General features: G+C 42.2%; 1 non-coding gene across 1 annotated transcript; it reads left to right on the forward strand.

Annotated features, from left to right (window-relative positions):
• Positions 1–1,442: 1,442 nt before the first annotated feature.
• LOC145417075 (5S ribosomal RNA) lies at positions 1,443–1,561 on the forward strand. Its single transcript, XR_013900407.1, has one exon. It is a non-coding gene; the product is annotated as a 5S ribosomal RNA (ribosomal RNA).
• The last annotated feature ends 7,659 nt before the right edge of the window (positions 1,562–9,220 follow it).

The raw sequence follows: 9,220 nt of genomic DNA on the forward strand, positions 1-9,220 counted from the left end.
ACATTTATTCCTTGCACCCTTCCATCCGCCACAATCTCAGCCACCCTTTCCTCCTCTACATTTAACAATCTTTCAAAATACTCTGCCCATCTCTTCCTTACTGCATCCATCTCAATTAACATCCTTCCATCCTCTGCTTTTACTCGTTCTTCCTTCCCAGACTCTCCCTTTCGCACCCTTTTCACCTCCTTCCAAAACATTTTCTTCTTCTGTTGAAAATTCTCTGTCAGCCGCCTACCCCACCTCTCATCTGCTGCCACTTTAGCATCACGCACAGCCCTTCTCGCTCTAAGAATTTTGCGCCCAGGGCAACCGCCCCTGTGGCCCCCCCAACGCTACGCCACTGCTACTCAGTCTGACTCACTCTCTCTTCCTACTTCTTCCTTTCCTTCTTTTTATTACACTTCTTTCCACTACAGTGTTCTACATCATGTAACAAGCCTGATGTTTTCCTGCAACCCAGAAAACCATTTACAACACTGGGTAGTGACCATATAAACAGATAACGGGGTGATATGGAGCCTTTTATTATGCCCCTGCTAACTAGATGGAGAGAAGCAAATGCAGTGTCCATACAGAAACTAAACCTCCATATGTTTCCCCATGCCTTACTGTTGTGGGGCGCTGTCAACCGCAAGGGAACATTAGTTTGCTGCATGGGACAACCATGCAGGGGCGGCTGCTTGCCTATGGCTGATGGGTCTGCTTGGCCAGTCAAACCAGACTGATCAACAAAAACAACTACTATCAACATTGAATCAGTACCATACAAGAGGGTGTTTGGTGTAATATGCAGACTAAATCATTAAAGAAAAGACATCATGAAATCTCCAAAGCCACTTAGAATATGACCATAGGCCTCAACTTCACCAATCCTGCCTCATATCCACTCATAAAGTTTTTGTCCTGCATAGTCAAGCGTTCTGTTATTAAAAAAAAAAAAAAAAAAAAAAAAAAAATCTGTGTTCTGGGTGTGACCGAGAAGAGGTTTTGTGAAGTTTGCAAGGAGGCCACTGCACCCAACACTCTGGAGAGTTTCTTGCCTTAAGTACATGCAGCTGTAATGTGGATGCAATGACCAGCCAGTCATTAAGATACATGTCATAAATTTTCTTGAAAAAAATAAAAATAAAATAAAATAATAGACCAATACCTCTGTTTAACCTAGGCAACCTTGCAAAATCCTAAAGCTGTACTCCTGATAGATTTTTAGATAGGAATTTTTAAAGTTTGGCCCAAAGGGCCAATTATTATTATCAGCCATTTTTAATCTGTGTATTCTATGCATCACCATTTGTTTATTTCCGGCTGGATTGAACTATAATTTTCTCATGACATTAAAAAAAAAACGATACTCATTTTTCAGCCATTTCTACTCTGTATATTCTGAGCATCACCATTTGTTTATATCCGGCTGGATCGAACTAAAATTTTCTCATGAGACCAACGGCCATGCCACGTTGAGTACACCGCTTCCCGTCCGATCAGCGAAGTTAAGCAACGTTGGGTCTGGTTAGTACTTGGATGGGTGACCGCCTGGGAACACCAGATGCTGTTGGCATCCCTACGTGTCAAGTGGGGTTGGTGGAGGATTAGTGCCCCTCCCTGTAAAACAATTAACTCTAAGCCCTTGACCACCCCGTTTGGGATACATGGCATCTGGCAATGGATGGATGGATGGACATTAAAAGAACCCTAAAACTCATTTATAACGGATAAATTTTTGCTGCTGAACTTGCACAGTATGAAAATTAATCAAAGAAACTTTTCTGAGCAAGAATTCCTTAATTTTAAAAATATCAATATCTAAGGCAACTTCCAATGTTTTCCAAAAAAATGCTGATCCTATACTTCTACCATAGTTCTACAAAACTTACAATATATTTGGTCCTACATGAAAAGCTGAGCACTACAGAGGTAGGTAAATATGGTCTCGGAACAGCAAAACCCACTTCAGGGCAGATTTTGACTATTTTCTCATGAAGGATTAATTTTATGTTTGAAACTTTTTTCTAGGAAAGTATAAACATCCACTGCACACATAAAAATATTTGAGGGATGTTAGTTGACTCCTTTATCAATTAATATTTTTTCAAAAACAGCATTCATTCAACAAATACGGTGAGTATAATTCTGAGGAATATGCAATGCCAACATCAAAATGTCCCTTTTCTTGGGGCTCAGAAACAAAAATGAATGAATGTCAATCTTAACATGCTTAACTGTCAAATATGCAGCACTGTCAGGTATCTCATGAAATGGAATCACACATCACAAAAACATCATCAAATTAGTTTCTGCGATGATAAAGTCTGTATTTATTATTCTTAAACAGGTAATTCTGTCTTCCATATTTTGTAACTGGGGGATCAACAATCCACAGCACATCCTGTAGTGGCACCCAACAAGTATCTTTCCTCGCAGGCCAATGAAAGGACTTTGCTGGCCTTTGGAGACACATGAAATTAACTATAATATCCCCATCATCATCAGATGTTCCCAGGATTGATCCAAGCCAACACTTCCCATCATACATATATGCTAGGCACTTTCCTAAGAACACACTGGCCTAAACAGTCTGCATCAGAATTACTGGACTCAGCTGCTGGTATTACAATGTGATGAGCTGTAACCTGCAAACTTCTTGAGCCCAAGGAAGAAAAGGCTCAACAAGTACCCAAAACATATTATGTCCAAACCCTTACAGTATGCACTATACAGAGTAACTATCATTAAAGATATACAACGGAATGTAACATTCTATCTATCTATCTACCTATAGACAGATGCCGTAATCCTGTATGGGGTGGCCACGACAAATGTTACAGCTGGTAAAAAATGTGAAAAACTGGCTATTAAAAAAATATATATGACTGATGAAGGAGTCATATCTTTAAATGTTTTACATGTGTGCAACGGGTATTTGTACTTTCCTAGAAAAAGTATCATACACACAAAAATAATCCTTCATGAGAAAATAGTCAAAATCTGACCCAAAATGGGTTTTTCAGTTAGGGGGCCATATTAAGCTACCTCAGTGGCATTCAATTTTTCATGTAGGACTAAATACCTTCTAGGTATGCTGGAAATATGACAATACTGCATAGAATAAAAATTTTCTGGAAAAACAATGGAAGCTGATTGAGATATTGAATTTTAAAATTATGGAACTCTTGCTTGGAAAAGAAAAAAGGTTTCCTTAATTAACTTTCACACTGCATATTCAACAGCAAAAATTTGCCTGAATACCTGTTATAAATTAGTCTTATAATTCTTTTAATCTCTTGAGAAAATTTCGGTTCACTCAAACTGATAATAAGCAGATGGAGATGGTCTGAATACACGGATTAAAAATGGCTAAAAGAAAAAAAAAAAAAGTACTTTGGGCAAAATTTTAAAAATTCATAACTAAAAAACTATTTGGGGTACAGCTTCAGGATTGTGTATGGTTACATAGATGATGTAGAAGTATTTTCCTGAAAATTTTCTATAAAATTCATTACATGAACTGGGAGGCATTAGGTGAGTTGGCATGGAATAACTCAAGCATGGGTATGTAACAAGATATGCAAAATAAAAAAGAAACATGCTTCAGGTCTACTGTTGTTAGTCAAACCTCTGTGTAAAACTGCATAAGGATATCTAGGTAGTCATGTCAAATTTTAAGTACTTGATGAATTAGCAAAGTGTGTGGGGACAGGATCAGGCACTTCCTGGTGGACACTATTATGTCTCTTTGAAACAAGATCAACAGATAGTGGGGGACATCCCGGGATCACTCACTCAATGACTTGTTTTTCCAAGTCTTCATGCAGTCCTGGAAGAGTGGTGCTAGTGGCTGTGAATTATGGCATGACTGACAGGGTGGAGCACTATACTTCCTCAATGGCATGTCACATTTTAGCAGTGTGAACACCCACTTATGTCCCTATTGGTAATGTAACCCCAGAAGTCATGTCAGTTGCTTGTCACCTACAGGCCATTTTACCTTCTTTGTAGCTGGGATAGACTTTGCAACATTCGGCATACCACGAGGACAAAGCCTCATTTCAACTTAATCCTTTAGCTGTGTAGAGATTCTTTTTGGCTAAATATAATAGTTTTTGGTGGTCACAATATAACACTCTGAAACACAAGGATTACAAAGATGGTTTTTAACCTTTTAATGTCAAAGGGATTCTCTACACTGAATAAATTTATCTATGACTAGCTAGAATACAAGAGCCAAGACAAATGAGACGGATAAAAAGTTAACCCTATCCTGTGAAGGGAGGAGTGTAAATTCTGGCTGTGCGCGTAACTCTCGCTCGAGAGCTTTCAGAACAGCTGTGTAGAGATACTTTACTTCTAATGTTTCGTTTCATCGTTTAGTTTCATTTTTAAAGGCTCCAACATGCTTGCATGCATCAGCCTTGGTCACCTAGTGGCGGCTCTCCATGCTGCACGATCCATTGCAGCCTCCCTGTTCAGTCCCTCAACCCTGAGGTCACACTTAATGACCTCGTCCCATGTCTTTCTCAGTCTACCCCTCATAACCCCACCCCCAATATTAACACTTCTCACCTTCCTCACCCAATTATCATCCCCCATCCTCCCCACATGTCCAAACCATCTCAATCTACCTCTCCTCATCACACCAATACACTCCGGTCCCATCCTACCTCTCAACTCTTCCATCGTAAACCCAGCCCCCCCAGACCTTGCACGCAGGGATGCACTACACATCCACCTAATCATTGTCATTTCTGTACGTCTGAGCCGACGAATATCCTCCTCCTTCACTGCCCAGGTCTCACTACCATACAGCATTACACTCCTAACACATGCTGCATGCAAAGACCCCTTAGCATGTAGGAAGAGTCAATAGAAAGGCCACTTTGGTCTCATTTTGAAGAAGAAGAGTTTTGCTCTGTCATACATTGGCCAAAAAGACAATATAAACAAAATGTAATGCAAAAAAAGTGAGTAGAAGTTAGCTGACATTCTAAAGATTTACACTGTCCTTTAAAAAAAAAAAAAAAAAAAAAAAAAAAAAAAATCAAGAAGTAATATTTTTTGCTTCAATATGTAGCAGAGTAAATTTCCTTTCCAATAATGCATCATTTGTTGTATTTTCTTACATAATAACGCCGCATATATACGTGAGAAAAAGGAGCATAAGTGTTTGGTGGGAGGTCAAGAGGTGTACATCCTACCTGTGAAGAACCTCACACCACACTGAGCCAAGCAAACCAAGTGAGCAAGCATGCACCAGCTGTACAAGGCTTAGCTCAGCCCACTTTTGCCCGTCATCCAACAAAAATGACAACTCCCTAATTATTTCTTTAGAGCTTACATTGGATGACAGGCAAAGTCGTCATACTGACGTTAGAGGTTGACAAACGCATGACGACCCAGGTCATCATTGGTAAGTCTAAGGGTTAAATGTGGGGTATTACTGTACACACCATTGCTCACAATACAAACAACACTGAAATACAGAGTTTTTTTTTTAAATGTGGGGCTGGGCATGATGATGGCAATTCTCACTTTTGTTTGAATTATTATTTTTTTTTTTTTTCTTACTACTGTGACCATATTATCAACTGCAAGCTGTTCTTGACAGTCTGAGATGTAGAAACTAAAAAGCTGTATTGAAACCATGAAGGAGTGACTGGCTTAATACAGATGATATCTAAAACCCCATTATTACCCTTGCACCATACTGTACCCCTGCCAATAATAATATTTTCACAGTAACTAATTACTTGCATGTGTATGGTTTGCTATCATTCTTTTTTTTTCCCTCTTTTTCTCTTCGGTTCTCTTTTCTTCTCCCTCAGTTACTCACTTCTCCCCCTCCTTTCTTCTTTTCTCTCTCCCATATTTTGTCCCCCTTTTTCCTCCAAGTTTCTTTTATTCTCCATCCCTCTAAAATGCACTGATAAATAGGTAGATATGTTAAGATTATGGCACCTGCATTTTGACAGCTGAAGGGCTTTTGGGGTATGTGCTATGCTTTCCATGGAGGTGTGTGTTGACTTGTATGTGTGGAAGCTTCTGGTAGTAACAATTTTGGAGACACTGGTGAGGTTTCTGCACACCATAATGGAGCTTGCTTGTTGAATGTGCAGTAGTCCTAACAGTACAATCCTTGCTTTTAACCTGAAACCAAAAAGGGACCGTCAATCTGTAGGTAGTAATGATTTCTCTTATTTCTAAATTCACTAGCCTCATGTTCCCAAATTTGTAAAGACCCCCTACAATTCTTTTATTTCAAAATGTTATTAACCTCATATTACTTTTTCCGATTTCAGCTCAAAAGTTCTTCCGATAAAACCCATCAACTTGTTTGGAATTTTAACCACCTCAGTGCACTGCTTACTCGGTTTTAGGTCATTTGATATTATCATAGCAAGATCCTTTTCCTTGTCCATACCTGGTAAGTGGATATTGTTCATTTTGTAATTCGCATGGACACTGTTATTTCCGACATGAATAATCCCTCCAATATCCGACGTAATAGAGCCATAGGCAGGTCAGGATAGTGGTCCTGTCCGGATATTGGGCCCCAGCTTATGGACTTGTACTTATGGACCCTAACTCAGAAAAACACCTATACAACTCCCTCTGGACATGCATAGCACCTATTTAAGACCCAAATCACACCAATAGGGGGCATAAAAGACTGAAATAAATGCAAAAGAAGCATAAAATGAGGTTTTTGAGGTAGGTTCATACAATATTCAACATTCTGGGTACTTACAAGTCCCTGGCTCCTGGACTGGTAGTTATGGACCCTAATCTAGCCTAACTCAGAAAAACACCTTCCTTCTGCACATGCATAGCACCTAAGACACAGCATATTCACACCAATATGGGACATAGTGAAATGAGGTGTTTGAGGTAAGTATAGTATGGAAAATACAGTAGAGTACAGTATGAAACATTCTGCCTACTTACAGCATGTCCATGGCCATCTCGATCAATAACCGCCTCCTCTCGGACTCTGACAGTAAGAAGGATTTCCTGAAGCACTTGCAGTACACTGTTCATGAAGTCTTGCACTGAACTTTGTTATTCGCACTCAGAAATCCATTCTCTTCACAGTGCGCACTCTTGTCTAACTTATGCTCCATTGTAACTTAATAAGTGTTGCACTCTGCACTTTAACTCTTTCCACTCTTATAACCATTTTCTAGAGCAAAAACACACGTCTATTTACATTAAACTTAGTTCAAAAATTGTTTCTTTTCACTCACAACTGTAAATCCTTAACACAATGCACTGTTTTTTGCACTGCACAACACTGTAAATTCCCGTGTGGTCTAGTGGAGAAGTTCTTGGCGTCTATTCATTGTCAGAGTCCGAGAGTATCACTGGCAGGTGACCTAGGGGTGTGTTGCTGGGTCGTGGTGATGGCGTACCCACTGCAGATGACTCTGAAGACAGACACGAACTCACGTTGAGCGGTGACTCCACCGTAGCTGATGTGCTGGGCTGTAGCTCGGAGCATGAGGGCCTGTCTTGGGGAGGCAACGGAGCCAGGGCAGGGCACAGCGGGGGTCACAGGCCTGAAAAAACTCAATCGTTGATTGACGCAAGGAACGACGATTCTGACAACTGATGATGCGCTGCCTCAAAGCACGCACTTCCTCCACAAGTCCCAAGGGCCCCATCTCCCTGTCGCAGTCCAGGTGTTCCAGGTAGTCCAGAGCGAACTCTAGGTGTTCCCGGAGTGCGCTCAGCTTGGGGATGGCTGGAGTTGTGTCATGCTGAGAGGAGTCTGCATCATTGTCGCCATCCTCGTTGGAATCTTCAAGCTGGGTACTGACACTGCAACTGAAGATGCGATCTCAATATCGGACAATGTCTGATACCCAGGATCGCCCTCATTGTCATCCAACCACTCACGCACATCGTCCACGTCAACATCATCGCCATGCGTACGTAGACGTGCATAGAAGTCATCCACGTCAAAACCTAGGAAATCGTACTCCACATCCGTTCCGAGCAGCAGACGAGACCAACCATTTTCTAAGAGTCTTGACAGGGATTTCCTTCCATGCACTGGCCCAGTTGTAGATTGCAGATACGATGTTGTAGCGGTGAAGGTTTTCCAAAGTCCGCTGGCCTCACGTGTCCCGTCCCTCCCTGCGCTCGTCCTCGTCCTCGAGAACAACCATCACCTCGTCCAGGAACTTCCTTCAGTACAGCCTCTTCATTGCCACGATCACTCCTTGGTCCATTGGTTGGATGAGAGCAGTCGTATTAGGTGGCAGAAACATGCACCTAATCCCGCCATTCTCAGCCACCAACTCCTTGTTGCACGGGTGGGCAAGTGCATTGTCGAGGAGAAGGAGGGCCTTTACCTGGTCGCGTGGGATTCCCAGTGTCTCCGTCTGGTAATGTATGACCTCCTTGACGAAGTGGCAGTGGGACCAGTCTTTGAAGATCTGGGCTGTAAACCATGCCTTCAAAGAATGGTGCCAGACAACAGGAAGGACATCCATCACCCCACAAAGACACAGAGGCTGCTTTGCATGGCCAACAATAACGGGCTTAAGCCGGTGCATGCCATTAGCGGCACAACACAAAGCAGATATCCGTTGCTTGGAGAGCTCGCGGCCAGGTACACGCTTCTCCGTCTCCTCGGCTAGAGTGTTCATTGGGAAAGAGCGATAGAATAAACCAGTTTCGTCAGCGTTGTAGACTTGACCGAGAGTGAGGCCCTCCCTGTCGATCAAACCCTTCACCTTGTTCCGAAACTCGTCAACTCCATCCTCGTTAGCGTCCAAAGCTTCGCCATGAGCTTTACAGTTGGTAAGGCCATGCCGTAACTTAAATGCGAAGAGCCAACCCTCGGATGCCTTGAAGTCTAGGGCGTCGTGAAGCCTGGCGAACTTCTCAGCAGCAGCCTTCAGCTCCGTACCATGTACCATCACACCAGCAGCACGTTGCTGTCGATACCAAACCAACGTGGAGCGGTCGACTTCAGCAAACTTGGGAGTAAACATCACCTTCTTATCCACGTTGCGTTTGCTTCCCGACGAGAAGTCAGCCGTCTACTGCATGAGTTTGTCTCAGGATCTCTTAATATCAAACAAAGTAGCTCGTGCCAGGTTGAACTCGCAGAGGATGTGGGAAGAAGACCACCCCACATCTACTTTCTCCAATATCTCCAGTTTCTTCTCCAGAGTCAACACCACTCTCTTCCTCTTCTCAGGTGGCGGGGCCATCA

The sequence above is a fragment of the Coenobita brevimanus genome, chromosome 13, assembly GCF_032717465.1.
Source record: "Coenobita brevimanus isolate Jiangsu-jjx chromosome 13, ASM3271746v2, whole genome shotgun sequence".
NCBI classification, from domain to species: Eukaryota; Metazoa; Arthropoda; class Malacostraca; order Decapoda; family Coenobitidae; genus Coenobita; species Coenobita brevimanus.